Source organism: Amphiprion ocellaris, chromosome 20 (assembly GCF_022539595.1).
Source record: "Amphiprion ocellaris isolate individual 3 ecotype Okinawa chromosome 20, ASM2253959v1, whole genome shotgun sequence".
Lineage (NCBI taxonomy): Eukaryota > Metazoa > Chordata > Actinopteri > Pomacentridae > Amphiprion > Amphiprion ocellaris.
The window spans coordinates 3,936,684-3,954,148 of NC_072785.1; positions in this window are offsets into that span (position 1 = coordinate 3,936,684).

Here is a 17,465-nt window from a genome sequence, read left to right on the forward strand (position 1 = left end):
TGAGCGGGCGACCCATGTACAGGGCTGGTCCCCGATGCAGCTGGCCCGGGTTCGATTCCTGCTAGTGGCCCTTTGCTGCATGTCTTCCCCCGACTCTTCTCCCCTGTTTCCTGTCTCTCTCTCACTGCGCCTATCTAATAAAGCTGACAAAAAGGCCAAAAAAAAATAACTTTAAAAAAGAATCATGAAAAAAACATGACTTGAAATCAATCTTTCGACAATCACTTTTCGATACCTGAACTTGAGCAGATTTTATCAGGGTTTCCCACGGGAGTTGAAATTCAACATTTTAAACAATGTTATTACACACCTGTATAAACATATTGGTAAAGAAATTGTTTGGTAACGATTTAGTTGGCAGATATTCATATATGTCCCTTACTACTTGCAGCTAGTGACCCTAATGAGGATTTAGCAGTGTCTGGATAATGGATGGATGGATGAATTCTTCTAAAACACAAGCCTTTTCTATCACTCACTATGGAGAAAATTGGCCTATGTCTGTTACTACCACCCTTAAGTGAACATTACAGAACAGAGACATGTTTGCGACACACACAAAAGACTATAATTTGTGGATTACAGAACATAAAAGTTAACCTTGACTTGACCTCCTCAACAAAAACCATAAATTTCTTCATTTTTCGGGGTTAACTGGGCTGAAACAGTGGCCTGTTTACACACTCCCTGATAAAGCAGATAACTACAGACTCCATGTCATTCACTATAGGGTGCTGTTGCAGGGACACAGAAATGACTTTTATCTCAGCCTGTGTGTTTAGAGTGTCTGTCTGAGTTTGTCTGTGTCACAGCGAACCTGTGAGCGTGTTTGCATGATGTGTTTGACTTACTAAAGAATGCACAATAGATTACATATAACTGGAAGTGTAATCATAGTAGAGCGACAATTAGAACACAAAAACGCAGTAATGTGAAATATGTTGCTGCATTAATAGTCTCTGAAATCAAAGTTTATTTAATAGAGAGGTCATTTCAAGCTCTAATTATAATCATGTCAAAAGTTTCAGAAATAACGTACTAAATTTAGCTCCTGTGTGTTACTGTAAACTGAGTTGTCCTGAAATGTTACTCACCAGTCCTGACTGAACACAAATGGGTGTATTCTTGTTGACAGTCCACACAGCTGAAGTATCTGTCAAAGCTCCAGAGTTTAAACATGTTTTCCTGACTACCTAAGACAAGGTCATTGAACTGAGTGTCACAGATTAATCATGTAATAAACCTCAATCTCAAGAGGATCTAAATAAGGCGCAGAACAGCTCAAGCTTTTATCCATAAACCCTTTGTCTTTCTGAGCCTACCCTTAACCATTCTAATTGCACGTTGGTCAGTAGAGTGCAGAACAAATGGTGGAGTGCAGCCTCACTGCTCTACAGAGCTTCTTAAATGAATATACGTTTGAAATGGAAAGGTAGGACAAGGAAAGCGTGACACTATGATAGTATTAACTCTATGCAGAGGCTCCTTTATGTAATTGTTAAATAACCAAAGGAAAATCCCCACCCTGGTTAACAGACACAATCTAAAACCCGTACGATTGATTAAAAACTTTTATAAGTGTAAGTTTATTGTTTTAACACTCGCAAACTGTTTAATTGGAGTTGCTGGTAAATGCAAAAGCAAAATCAACTACAGAGCAGCTAATGGTTAACAGAAGATAGTACTGTGTGTCTCGCCTTCACTCAACTAGTTTCACAAAACTTTTTAAAGCCATTAAGTAAAACTGTTTATGTTTTTTTTAATTTTCAATACAGTCTGCCCATGAAAAGATGAAGATTTGCGTCACTAAAACACTCCAAAATAAAGGCCAGATTGAGTATATCTTTAAAGGGTGTGTTCCACGGGCTGCTGGCTCACATGTTCATGCCTATTACAGACTAAAGGGCAAAGATTTGTGAGAATGTCTACATACTGAACAACGGTTACTGTTCTTAAGCTTGTAAACTTGTGACTGTTGTCATATGGGTCTGTAATAAAATGCTGGCTGTGTTTATAACTTGGTTATTGTCACTGTTGAATGAAAGCTTTGTATCAACTATACTGTACTTTTTGACCTATAAAGGACGGTTTGATGCATGGAAAATGTATTTTTAGAACTACAAAATGAGGTTGTCAAAGTCAAGTAGGTCAGAGAAGTTAGTTAATACACTTCAAATAAATATGAAGTAATATGAAGACAGTGTTTGGTTTACTGCTGAACAATCAGTCATGTAATCTTGCCATTAAATGATATACATGATAAAATCCGGTGGTAAAATTTCCTGATAATGAAAGTAAACTTTGAACTCTGATATAATCTGAAGTCTATTTTGATTTTGTGAGCTTGTTCCGGGACTCCAGCTCCTCTCATACACTGGAAACACTAATCTTTGTTTCAGGAACAGTTGATCTAGTAAAGGCACTGATGTACCATGAAAGTGGAGATTGTTCAGCCAGCCAATGGCGTGCCTTCGCTCATCCCACAGCATTTCCTCTCTGGCTTATACCCGCTGTACGGCACAGACAAGCCTGTACATGAGAAGAGAGCAGCAACATAAACAACCTGTGGTGTTTAGTCAGCAGCCCTGCTTTCCTGTTGTAATCTTCCCCAGCCACCAGTTTGGAGGGAATGCTTACAACTTTAGGCAATGAATCAATTTAAATCATTTAAAAATAACCAGCAAAAAGGATCTTTGTAACACTAATCACAAGGGACCTCACTATAGTAAAAACAATGGAATAGGTCCATAGTGATGTTTGCAAAGCATCTTTATCTGTATTAGATTTTCCTAGAGTGAAATAACATGATTTTTCCATTGTTATAGGAAACAGCAGTGCCTGGTATTCTGGTAAGTGCTTCATAGACTGACCTTCTATGTGCTGATATGTAATCACGACTTTTGTCCTTCAACTGACTAGAATTGAAGGATACAAGGGAGTAAAATTAGAGTCATGTGATATACACCTTGATCCAAAATACTCCTTTAGATGGACCTCTTCCTTGCCATTTGTGGGAGGACCAGGGGTTCCATTACTTTATTTGGTGAATAGGTATTTAACACAGTGATTTATTTGGTACAAAAAGCAGCTAGTTGCTCTCAGAGGTACTTGGTGTAACTGAAACAGCTTGTACTTTGTTGTCTCTGCATTACAAACCTAAAGCTAACACCAGTCACACTGACATCAATTGAAACATTATTTGACTTTTTTTGTGTTTGGCTTGACGACTCACAAACAGTTCACATGGACCCTGTCCAGATTCGTTTCTCTTTGCTATGAGGGACACTAAAGCTACCGTTCAACAAGTTAGAGAGTGAACCATCGGTGTTTGTTAAAAGTAGGCTTACACTTAGTAGGTATGCACTTTACATTTTTAAAAAACATTTTATTTTGCGAGGCGTGTTAAAAAAAATAACAACAACATAAAAACATAAACCAAAATTGGAAGAAATAGCTTAATAGCATTTCCAAAACGTGAATATGGTATATTGAATACTGGTTTGGAATTATGGTTTGGATAAATTAGATCTAAAACTTGAAACAAATAGTGAAACAACTGTCAGCCTACTTTTACTTTTACTACCCTATATGAGGAGTGGACACGAGTGGGATTCTGGTGATTGTCTCATCAGGTGATATGAAAACTGTGTTTAATATTCTGGAACATCACTTAATCAGTCTATTCAGTCTATCTTCCCAGCATTGTTGTCATTCAGGCATCCCGCATGTATTTGCTTTTGCATTGTGTAAAGTTGGGGATACTGTGCAAGAACAATTCAAAAGATAAAGAATGATTTAAACCTAAGCAGAAGCCAAGAGTGTTAGTCCATACTATGGATCAAGCTTAGGTGACACCAGGACTGAGACAAACACAGAAATGCCAAAAACTGCAGTTCGTCAAATGTCCTCTTGAGGCTGTCTCCAAAACGGGAATCAATCCCAACACCTCCCCATGTTAAAATGACCATCTTTACAGCAGAAATAGACATGTTCAAAGACCACCACAAGGAACAGCTCTAGTCCACAAATTTCCACATTCATGACAAATTCACAAGGAGTACATTTTTCTGTAACTCATCCACCGAATTTGTTTTGAGGCTTAAAATTCTGCACAAATAAGAGCTTGGTCACTTTGATTCACAGGTGGAGGACTTCATAGGACAGTCCATGGCTCAAAGACACTTGCATGATCTGCTGCCTCAGCTCCACTCATGATCTCCACCTCGCTGCCTATTTTTGGATTAACTGGGAGCTAGGATGAGCCAGACACTGCCAAGATGGTGATGGCCAGAGGCACCACACTGATCTTAAAAACGTCTGTTAAAGAAACCTATGGGTTGGGTGCCCAGACAGCTCTACAGGTTGAGCGGGCGACCCATGACCAGGGGTTATAGTCCCAGCCTGGGTTCTATTCCAGCTCACAGCCCTTTGCTGCAGGTCTTCCCCTCCATTCTTCTCCCTACTTTCCTGTCTGCCTCTTCACTAACCTGTCAAAGCCAAAAATGGCCAAAAAATAACTTTAAAAAAAGAAATAACCAATGGGTGACGTCACAGAGGCTTCGTCCATCTTAATATACAGTCAATGGGTAACTTCCACAAATGCTGCCACCCACTAGTTTGTAATAAACACTGCCTAAAACCAAATTAAGATGAACCCCATATTTTATTTTTCCTAAACTTTAGAAAGCGCCCCAGTTGCCACAAAAATATATTCATGGATTATGATGTGTAAATTGGTGGCGTGCAGTGTGTAAATATCTTTACCTCAAGCCCCCATCTCTCCTGTTGTGCAGCCACTTAGTACTGTTGTACTGATTGTTCATGTCATATCAGAAAACAGGTCCAAAAACTGCCCCCAGGTTAAACTGAACGAGCCTTAGATCCAGTTCCTCAGAACCAGTCAGAGGTGGTCTGTGTCTACGGCCACATTTTTCAGCAGTGTGTACTCAAATGTGTTCTGGACCTCCATGATGAACCCACTGACGTCTCCTGTGCAAGCTGGTACACAGTTCCTCAAACACCTAGGGAAATTACATTTTCCTGAAACATGGAATGTAAGAGATACACTATATTGTTCTTATTTTCCTTTTTTTGGAAGTGACAGCAACAACACTGGCTTTTCCAAACAAATATGATGTATGTGTTTATTTCCCATATAGAGCAGTAAGTGAGGTCCTGCATGTGGAGATGCATTCTACTGCCAGGTGTGAACAGATGTGCTAAAAGCTGTCCACTGGTGATCAGAATACCCAAGACAAGTGGTAACGCCTGGTGTGAACACTGAAGATGCAAACACAGAGACTGCATCACTCCACAGTAGTTTATACGTTCCATAGCAGCTGCACACTGTACACTGGCTACCATCACTGAGGGAGCTTCCAGTTTGGCTTTTGGTTCATGACCTAACTGAAGTGTTAAAAGCCTCCCAGTATGGAACAATTATGTCCAATGGTTGCACAGTCAGGAAACAGAAACCTGCCAACATGTCTGGTTGTTAAACAAAACCAAGGACATCAGTCTGCTTTACTGCAAAGCATTACAGTAAATGGTTTCACAATTACAGTAAAACAAAAATGATTTACAAAACAAAACCTGCACTTTCCAGAGAGGTCCACTGACAGAACAGGTTAGCAATAACAAACTGAGTTTATAAAGTTTCACTCTAACTATGGGATCATTCAGAGGATTCATGATTTACAAGGTGAACTGGTTCTGTTCTGCTCTGGTTTTGTTTTCACATTGCAAAACTGCAGAAACCTCAGTAGTAACATCAGTGCAGCACCTTGCCTTGAAGCTATCTGTAATTTACATTAGACTTAATAGACGTCTCCTTCTAGCATTTTCTCAAACGCGCCTAATCTGCTGATAACAAGGTATTAGTGTAATAGGAATTATTAGTTATAGTTCTAATATAGGATATTGAAAGTTTAAAGTAAGGTAAGAAGAAAAGTATTAGTACTATAGATCAAATATCTTATGCTAGATTAGTGGCTGAATACTCTGAGGAAATGAATGCATTGTATTGAAATATTTAAACAAATGTTTCTGCTTTTGTCTTTTTAATAAGCGTCCTTAAAAGTGAGACACAATGTTCTTTCAAAGAGACTCATAACACATTAAGAATAAATGACAGAAATATAATTAATGATTATCTCTGTTTCCAACATAAACTGGATCAGTGTGTGCTCAGACTGTCTGCACGGCCGTCAGCTTCTGGTTTTCAGTCCTCTGAGTTTCTTGTTTGGGAAAGCATAAAGATGAACACTAAAGAAAAACCACATACTGACCTCAAGCAAATTAGCTGACTGATTGTGCAGGTTTCCTTCCCACCGAGGAGCTCGGAAATACCCACTACGCAAACATAAAACAAAGGGACGAGGAAACAGTTGCAGTTCTTCAGCCATTTCACACGGACAAATCTCTGTACACAACTATACATGCTAAAAATAAGCCTTTAAAAAAGGTTGGCACACCATATTACCTAACAAACAGGAAGAACGTAGTATTAACAGACATTTCTGTGATTGAGAGAAAAGTCAGTGCTTTTTAAATATTTAGCATTATCACTAAAACCAGAACTTCTACTCAGCTGTAGTAAACCTCGATTATTTACTGCCATATTAATAGTACTGATGTGAAAGTGTGCTGCTACCTGTACCTGTGAAGGTCAGAGATCAGAGGCAGTTAGGGTTAGGCTTTTTGCTTGAGGAGTTCAGTTCAGTCGAGCAGATGCTTGGTAACATGTTGAACGTGAGTAACCTGATTATGCAATAGTCTGTTAAACAAACTTGATGCTTAACTGCCCCAGAAATGCTGCAGATATAGTGATGCAAACAACAGGTAGTCTCTCCTCTCAAAAAAACAACTCAATGTTTATATGTAACCTGAGACAGGATTTAAAGGCAATGATCACTTTTTAAGGTGGAATTAACCCTCTGCTGTCCTCATTTACGAGCACCAAAAATATTGTTTCCTTCTAAATCCTCAGTCTGGATTCAGTGACGTCACCCTCTGGGTTTTCTCCAAATGAGGCTTCTCTGAATAAGAAATAACAAAAGCATTGTGAAATTATTTCACCCTGTTTACTTAACCCTCCTGTTGTCTTCATTTACAGGCACCAAAAAATATTGTTTCCTTGTCTGAAAAAAATCCAAAAATTCAGCAAAAAAATTCCCTAAATTTCAGAAAATTTGCAAAACCTTCAGGAAGAAAATTCCAGTAATTCCTTAAAAGTTTCCCTTAAAAGTATTATTTTAAAAAAAAAAAAAATCCCTAAATTTGGCAGGAAAATTCTTGTAAATATTTTCAAAAAATGAGTAAAAATCTTCCAAAAATATCCTAAAAATATCTAAAGTGATAACATATATATTAGTAAAACTTTTAATATTCTTTTAAGAACACTCACAAAAAAAATCAACCAAAATCCAGTGAAATTCGCTGGATTTCCGAGCTCCTCGGTGGGAAGGAAACCTGCACAATCAGTCAGCTAATTTGCTTGAGGTCAGTATGTGGTTTTTCTTTAGTGTTCATCTTTATGCTTTCCCAAACAAGAAACTCAGAGGACTGAAAACCAGAAGCTGACGGCCGTGCAGACAGTCTGAGCACACACTGATCCAGTTTATGTTGGAAACAGAGATAATCATTAATTATATTTCTGTCATTTATTCTTAATGTGTTATGAGTCTCTTTGAAAGAACATTGTGTCTCACTTTTAAGGACGCTTATTAAAAAGACAAAAGCAGAAACATTTGTTTAAATATTTCAATACAATGCATTCATTTCCTCAGAGTATTCAGCCACTAATCTAGCATAAGATATTTGATCTATAGTACTAATACTTTTCTTCTTACCTTACTTTAAACTTTCAATATCCTATATTAGAACTATAACTAATAATTCCTATTACACTAATACCTTGTTATCAGCAGATTAGGCGCGTTTGAGAAAATGCTAGAAGGAGACGTCTATTAAGTCTAATGTAAATTACAGATAGCTTCAAGGCAAGGTGCTGCACTGATGTTACTACTGAGGTTTCTGCAGTTTTGCAATGTGAAAACAAAACCAGAGCAGAACAGAACCAGTTCACCTTGTAAATCATGAATCCTCTGAATGATCCCATAGTTAGAGTGAAACTTAATAAACTCAGTTTGTTATTGCTAACCTGTTCTGTCAGTGGACCTCTCTGGAAAGTGCAGGTTTTGTTTTGTAAATCATTTTTGTTTTACTGTAATTGTGAAACCATTTACTGTAATGCTTTGCAGTAAAGCAGACTGATGTCCTTGGTTTTGTTTAACAACCAGACATGTTGGCAGGTTTCTGTTTCCTGACTGTGCAACCATTGGACATAATTGTTCCATACTGGGAGGCTTTTAACACTTCAGTTAGGTCATGAACCAAAAGCCTAACTGGAAGCTCCCTCAGTGATGGTAGCCAGTGTACAGTGTGCAGCTGCTATGGAACGTATAAACTACTGTGGAGTGATGCAGTCTCTGTGTTTGCATCTTCAGTGTTCACACCAGGCGTTACCACTTGTCTTGGGTATTCTGATCACCAGTGGACAGCTTTTAGCACATCTGTTCACACCTGGCAGTAGAATGCATCTCCACATGCAGGACCTCACTTACTGCTCTATATGGGAAATAAACACATACATCATATTTGTTTGGAAAAGCCAGTGTTGTTGCTGTCACTTCCAAAAAAAGGAAAATCAGAACAATATAGTGTATCTCTTACATTCCATGTTTCAGGAAAATGTAATTTCCCTAGGTGTTTGAGGAACTGTGTACCAGCTTGCACAGGAGACGTCAGTGGGTTCATCATGGAGGTCCAGAACACATTTGAGTACACACTGCTGAAAAATGTGGCCGTAGACACAGACCACCTCTGACTGGTTCTGAGGAACTGGATCTAAGGCTCGTTCAGTTTAAGCTGGGGGCAGTTTTTGGACCTGTTTTCTGATATGACATATGACAAATTCGCTGGATTTTGGTAGATTTTTTTGTGAATGTTCTTTAGAAACATTTTTAACATTTCTTTTTTCCCACCAAAAAATGTTTAAAGATTTCCCAAAAGTATAGAAAATGTGGACATCAGAAGTTTGACTGTGAAAATAGATTTTTTTTCCCCACATTTTCAAACTTTAAAATGGGTTAATTTTGACCCGCAGGACGACACGAGGGTTAATACACAGAAAGTTCCCTTCATTCACTTATGAGGTGATTTTAAAGACTGAACATCACTGAGCTTTTTTTCTGTATTATGAACAATACCTTCCTGTTTCTCCGGTCCTTGTTATGAAGATAAACTTTACTGTACTAAATATACTAGCTGATACAGCCAGAGTTCAGGTGAAATTTCTCGATTACCTCCAAAGTAGAACGTCCTCTATTAGCCATAAACCCAAAGCAGGGTCTCCTACTCTTTGATTGTGAATTCATTCTTTTAAAGTGTATTTTTAAGTCCTCTACTACTTGACCTCCACAGCTTGACTTGTTTTGCTGCTGCAGTCTTGGCTAGTCTAAGTTTCTCTATGAAAAAAAGACGACATCTTCCTGCTTCAGAATAGACATCTATGCATGACAAATAATGTAGTGATGCCAAGAAAAGACTAAGCATGCCAGAAAGAATCTGCAGATAAGTTTGGTTTTGATATGAAGCACTTCAGTATTTTAGTTTCACTTTACAATGACCATTTTTCTGTAATGATGAAAATAACCCGTGAACTTAATGAAGACAGTCTTTTGGTCACCAAATGAAACGTGTTAATGTATCCACAGTGGATGTGTCTGATGTTATCTGATGAGGCTCTTCTCTTATCAGAACTGCCGGAACACCAGGAAGTCCTCCTGTTTCCCAAAGGGCTTTTCACCAGAGACCACCATGATGGCTTTCACCAGCTGTTTGATACCCTCTGTAATGTTTCTGAACATCTGCTGTTGCTTTGCCTACACATACTGACAGCCCAACAGAGCCAAAAGGCCACTATTTATAATAGATTCATCTCTTCTCGCCACTTTTATAGCGGCAGGTGAAAACACAAAACTTGTACTCCTTAAGATGGTTAAATGATCTGAATCTGATTCACATGGAAAAAACTCCAAAATACCATGTGACTGATAATGTTTTTGTTGTTTCTGAAGTACCGCTTATGAGCTCAATGAAATACTCTTTTCTTAACCCAAACAATTATTTCTAAATGATACAGAATGGATTTTTGTTTTGTCAGAGTTTTCCAGTGCCTTCTGTTTTGAATTTACCCTGTGCAGGTAAAAAGGTCACGTTTTCAAGTTTCTAAAAAAACAATGGTTGTTATGTAACATACAGAAGTGTCTCTGTTCATCTCTGATTTCTGTCACTGGTAGACCTGCCTTCCAGTGGCCCTGAAACCACCACGGCGCTGAGTCAGCTGGTTTAAAAAACACATGCTTTTGCATGGATCTGGAGGAGCATTTTATCTGGTTATGCCACGTTGCACACTGGTGTTGAAAAAGCATGTTATATTTTTAAGTTTTATAGACTAGTTACACATGGGGAAGTATGGGAAGTACATATGGGAAGTGTCCTTGTTTGCTCTCTTGCCGAAAGTTAGTTGAAAAGATAAACACGGATCTGGAGCCAGCAGCCTGTTAAACCAGCTGGATTAGCTAAGCAACAGACTCACCGCTTAACCCTCCTGTTGTCTTCATTTAGGGGCACCAGAAAATATAGTTTCCTTGTTTGAAAAAAATCCAAAAATTCAGAAAAAAAATTCCCCAAATTTCGGAAAATTTGCAAAACCTTCAGGAAGAAAATTCCAATAATTCCTTAAAAGTTTCCCTTGAAAGTTTTTTTTTTTTTTTAATTTGGCAAGAAAATTCTTGGAAATATTTTCAAAAATTAGTAAAAATCTTCCAAAAAAATCCTAAAAATATCTAAAGTGATTCCATATATATCAGTAAAACTTCTAATATTTTCTTTAAGAACATTCACAGAAAAATCAACCAAAATCCAGCAAAATTCGCTGGATTTTGATTGATTTTTATGTGAATGTTCTTAAGAAACATTTTTAGCATTTCTTTTTTTCCACCAAAAAATGTTCAAAGATTTCCCAAAAATGTTGAAATGTGGACACCAGAAGTTTCACGGTGAAAATATACATTTTTCCACATTTTCAAACTTTAAAATGGATCAGTTTTGACCGGCAGGATGACACGAGGGTTAACGAGTCCTCAATAGAAATCTGAGAGAATTTTGTAATGCCCAGAATAATAATGTAATGCCATCCTGTCCCCAAAAACCAAAATAACAACTGAACCGAGAACCATCCAGCTAAGAGACAGAAACACTGTGTCATGACACTGCAGAATAACCTTTGGGAAAAAGCTTTTTCTACTCTTATCTTAGAACTAAGTCACCAAACTTGGTTTTTATGTCTAGGTCACCATTAAAACTGTCATTATTGCTCTCTCCTCATTAAACTGGAAAACTGAAATACCTGCCCGTGGAAACCAAGAAGTTTCCAAGCAGCAACACTTGCCTACAAAGATTCTGGCAAAAAACTTGGAATGATGCGAAAACAGCTAACCACACGTTTAGCTCAGTACTAGACAAGGAACCCTCTGTTATATAGCAACATCTCTTTTTGCCACATTGTTTTTTGTATGAATTAAGCAAACAACACATAACACGCTCATTAGTTTGCTTTCGAGTGCTGGTAGCTGTTTTTTCTGGACAGAGCCAGCTTTATGTTAAGCTTTGGCAACCTGCTGCCTCAAGCTTGGGCTGAACAACTAATCAATTAAAATCAAAACCAAGATTTAAATCAGTGCAATAAGCAAATCACAAAGGCTGCTGTTTAGATTGTACATTATGCAGTGTGTCCGACCCAAGATTTAAACCAATGATTAACAAAATGCCTTCCACCTTGTGCCTTTTACTGGTTCTTGTGGTAATCCCCCAGCACGTTTTCAATTTATTACAAAGAGAAAACTGAAGAAAACTGAAGCTTGACTTTAAACAAATGAATCAACAAAAATCTAATTTTCCCATGATTTCGCATATTTTTGCTCGGTCCTAGGTCCAGCTACACATTCATCATACAGACAGTTTCGGCACCTTTTGCTGCATCAGATGTCTGTTTTTTGTGTGTGATGCTACATGATTGTAGTTTGATTCTCTCTTTACACTGCAGCATGTTTTTACAAGTTTACTGCACGCATTCAGCGAGGGTTGAAATACATGTAAAGCTTTATACACAGCAAAAAAACTGGTGAAAAAATCAAAAATACGTATCAAACTGACGTAGTGACAGCTGCAAAAAAAAAAAAGAAGATCTGAATGATTTAAGGCAGGGGTGTCAAACATATGGCCCGTGGGCCAAAACCGGCCCACCAGAGCATCCCATGTGGTCCATGGGATGACTTTGCAAAGGATAAAAATTACAGAGAAGACATTAGCTGCAAATTGTAAATTTATAAAACTGTAAGTTTAACATAATTTCTACACCATGACAAGTTGCTTCAATCATAAAGTAAAATACTAGATTGCTTGTTGTTCTCTTTTCATTTTGTGTCTTATTTTTGTAATATTTTGTCTTGTTTCTGTTGTTTTTTTTGTCTGACTTCTGTTGTTTGTCTCATGTTTTTTGTCGTTTTGTTTCTCGTTTTTGTCATTTTGTGTTTGACTTTTTGGCTCACTTGTGGTTTTTGTCTTATTTATGTCATTTTGTCAGTTTCGCTGTTTTTGTTGTTTTGTGTATCGTTTGTGTCAGTTTGTGTGTTTTTTTTTCTCGCTTGTGTTGTTTGTCTATTTTTTTGTCATTTTGTTTCTTGCTTTTGTCATTTTTTTGTCTCGTTTTTGTCATTAGTCCATTTTTTTGTTGCATGTAACTTTTTTGTCAAAGTTTTTGTCTCTTGTTTTGTTTCGTGTCGTTTGTCAAATTTTCTGTCATTTTGTTTCTCGTTTTTGTCGTTTTGTGTACCATTTTGTACTATTTTGTCTTGTTGTTTTTTTGTCTTTTTTTGTCAAGTTTTTGTTATTTTGATCATAAAGTAAAATACTGCACTGTTCAGTTCTAGGTACCTTTGACTAAATGTTTTGTTCCTTTGTAGACACTGTGATCTGCAACTTGTAATGTGTAAATGATAAACTGAGCCCTAGTTTTGTTGAAACTGCACCTTTTTTTCTTAAGAAATTTCAGGTTGTTCATGATGTTTTGTAAGAAGACAGTTCTTTAAGTGTGATCATTTTCAGAATGCACTTTTTTTACACTAAAACAAAGGAATAATCTGGATTTATCATTATTAATAGGTTATTATGCTGCGATTTTACTGGTCCGGCCCACTTTAGATGGCCTGTATGTGGCCACTGAACTAAAACTGGTTTGACAACCCTGAGGTATCCTCTTTGTACTGCTGGTGTTAATGTGTTGATGATTTTGACTTACTTGAATTGTTTAGAAAGTGATAGGACAGTCCAGGGAGCCAGCAGAGCCTACAGACATGGAAGGAGGACTTTGTCATGAACACATAAAATTACTATTTTGAGACAAAGCTAAATATTTTAATGAAGGAAGTTCTTGTGTATAATTAGTTAAATTGTGCTGACATGTAATGCAGGCTACTTCCATCTCCTAAAGAAAATAAAATGTCCGTGGTGTTCTTTGACATGATAAAAGTGTTTTGTTTTGTTTAGTTTTGTTTGCTGTGGAATATCAAGAAAGGCAAACAAAATCTGAGCTGCTCCTCATAAAACACGAACATCTTTCATTGCACTGGTATGTTAAAAGAACAGGTTAACACTTGCACTCCCTCAACTTGTACTGAGCTGTAGCCGTACCATCAGCTTAGTTCACTTTCTCCTGGTTTTTATACAGTTACACAAAATATGCATTGGGAACATTGCCAATGTAGACATTTGAAAACGATTTTGTGCAGCTGTGCACTTCCACAGAAGGAAGCAAAGCAGCACAGAAATATGTGTGAGTGCAACTGTCTTAAAATGAACTGCATTTATACTGAACTTGTAATGAAGGACCTAAGACACACACAGCCCAGGGCAATAAGTATGCCAGTGATCATGATGCAATACCTCCTAGTCTTGCATGCCAAACTCTCACACAGCCACTATCTTCCACTGTGAGACCACAAGTGCACTCATGGGTCTCGTAAAAACAACGATTTTGGATTTGATCATCAATATATTTTTTGTTTTCTCACACCTTCGAATGCAAATACATATTATCCATATTGATAATAAACTATGGTATCTTTGTTTGAAGTTCTGGGGTCCTACTTAAAAGCGAATCAATAAGTGTGTTCCTTTGTTTGATCTTTGCTCCTCACAGTATCAACAAAGAAAACAGAATGCAACACTTGAGTAAACATTTGAGCAGATGACGTGTGGACATTGACACATACTACTTTTAGCTGCATATCCTTCTACAACTAATCACTACTTCAATTCCTCTTCTTCATTTGCAAGGCTGGTGTATACTGATGGACACAATCCTTCCAGACAAATTGAAGACATACTCAGGCCACACCTGATTCTTGACCTGCCAGACAGGGTCGGGTGTGGAGAATTTTTTAAAAGAACACTGTGATATTTACAACACATAATAACAACGTTTACTGGCATTGGTGGAATTCCTTTAAGTGATAATATTTCCAACCCTGAGCATAAAAAAATGTGTTTGTGGCTTTGCAAGCACGTGTCTTCATTTGAATATAAAACCTTTATGTATAAAGAGGCTGACCCAGTGGCCACATGTGACCTTTTTCACGTGGATAGCAAGATCATAAAAAAAATCAATGAAAAGTCAAATCAGGCCAGACGTTCCTCTCCTGTGGAACCTGCTTCTAGTTTTACCTCAGGAGGCAGATAAGATTTTAAGATTAGTCCTAAAACATCCCTTTTTGGTAAAGCTCGTATTGTATTTAGGGCTGCCTTCGGAGACCCTGAATCATTACTCCACCAAGGAACGTTGTGACGATCGGCGTTGGTTTGTCTGTCTGTCTGTCTGTTTACAACATTACTCAAAAACAGACCAACGGATTTGGATGAAATTTTCAGGGAAGGTCAGAAATGACACAAGGACCAAGTGATCAGATTTTGGCAGTGATGGGGCTTATAGTCTGGATCCACAGATTTGTTAAAGATTTCTGTATCATTGCAAGACAGCGGCACGGCATCACTGTAACTATGACAACAAGTGAACACTACATCAGCTGCCTGCTGATGATCACATGATTGTGATCCTACTACAAATCCATCGCTGAGGACTTATCAGGACTTATCCTTCAGAAATGATCCAAGGAACAACTGATTAAATTGTGAGGGTGTTTCTGAGTCCCATCAATTCCTGCCGCCCGCTACATATTTAGGTCACGTGATTCAGTATTCATACATACTGTACATATGCAGAACCCGCCTGTGCTCAGCGCAAGGTCATTTTGTTTGTGGGTACATCTATATTAAATGGACACATTCTATGATGACGTGTTTTATGGTCATCAATAACTAATAAACAAATGCTGCATTTCTAAAACAAAACGCTGCATTTCTGACAATGCTATATGGGGGAATGAACAGTCTTGGAGGAGGACTGTGTTCTCCGAGTGCTTTTTCAGTTCCTTAGTTTTACTGTTCTATGGTGTTGATGGGGGAAGACCTCCTATGACGCACTGAACACCTCTCCTCTGCTCTCCTCTCTCCTCTTTCTATCTCCATACATTTATATGGCACCATTGCCTGACACTAACTTTGTGTTTTGTCCTCTGTAACCTCCCCAGTGTGTGTTGTTCTTGTATGTGTTGCCTGTTTCTCTTTGCTTTTCTGTCCCCTCTTTACTCCCACGGCAGCCAGTCGAGGCAGATGGCTGCCCTCCCGGAGCCTGGTTCTGCTGGGGTTTTCTTCTTGTTGAAAGTGAGTTTTTTTTCTTTTCATTGTCACCAAAGAGCTGCTCAAAGGGACTGCTTGGATTGGTTGGGTTTCTTTCTATAATGCAATATTGTAAAATCCTCAACTTACTATGTAAAGTGCCTTGAGATGACCGATGCTGTGAATTGAAGCTATATGAATTAAACTGAATTGAAATTTTGGGATTTATTCATAAAATGATTGTATGGTGCCTATTTGTCATATATCTCTTACCTCCTTGTGAACATAAATCTCATTTCCATTCATGATTTTTCCAGAAATAAGTCAGTTTATTGTGGCTAGTAGAGGCACTATAGCATCTTACTTAGCTGTAAATTGTACTTAAAAAATAAACAATGTTAAGCTAATTGTTTTTTTAGTGTAATTGGGCCTATGGTAAGTTTGCTTCAAGCAAATTCCTGAATGTAAAAACAGTTACAACTATGTCAAATTTGTCAAATTACCAGTATTTTCAATTTAATTGGTTCAGGGGGAAAGATTAGAAACTTTTGGGAACTTGCGAACACAATTTGGATTCAAGTGTTAAAGTTAGCCTACTTTTGAATGTCCAATGTCTGTAGCTGTGCACTAGGGGTGGGACAAAAGATCAGTAAGCTGATATATTGTTCCTTTAGGACTCAAATACGAGAATCTATACACTGTTGACAAACATCGATATTTTAATTAATTAAAAAAGACGCTCTTCTTGGAATCCAGTTCTACTTCAAGTCTCCATGCAGTGGTGCATATCACTGAATGACGGAAGTTATCTTGACCAAAGAAGAAGTCCAGTTGAGAATAATGAATAAATGGCTAACAGTGGGAAACAAATGAGTGAAGCCCCTCCAAATGTCAAGTCAAAAGTCTGGGCTCACTTCAGCTTTTACAACACGAAGGATGGGATAAAGACTATGCTATGTGCAAGAACTGTCTCGCAAAGGTGAAATAAAACAGCAACACAACAAACTTGCACAGCTACCTCGTACATCATCATCCTGAGTTCGCCGCAGAGGAGAAAAATGCTAACTTTAGAACACCTGGATGTCAGCCTACACTCGATTCTTACATTTGTGTCCATCGCTGTGTTTATTTGCAAGGACCTTCGGACAACGAAGGCTTTCGCTAAATGCTTACAACATTGGAACCAAGATACGAGGTACCAAGTCGATGACACTTCACTGATACAGCCATTCCAGCATCGTTTGCAGAGACAAGAGCAGAGGTAGAGGACGTACTCCAGTGTGCTGAAAGAGTGGCGCTCACCTGCGATGCCGGGACTTCTATGGCCACAGAGTCCTATGAACCATCACTTTACTGACAACAACTGGGAGCTGCAATCTTACGTTCTTCAGGTTCAGGTGACGCACGAGAGCCATACCAGCAATATCAAGAAGCTCCACCTCAACCACAGTCAGATGATCCTTTGCATTGGTGGAAATCTCAGTCAACTGGCAAAAAGTTATCTGTGTGTCCCAGTAACAAGTGTATCAACAGAGAGACTATGTTCAACTGCTGGGGACATTATTACCTCTGAGCACACTGATCAGTTGCTTTTCTTTAAGAAGAAT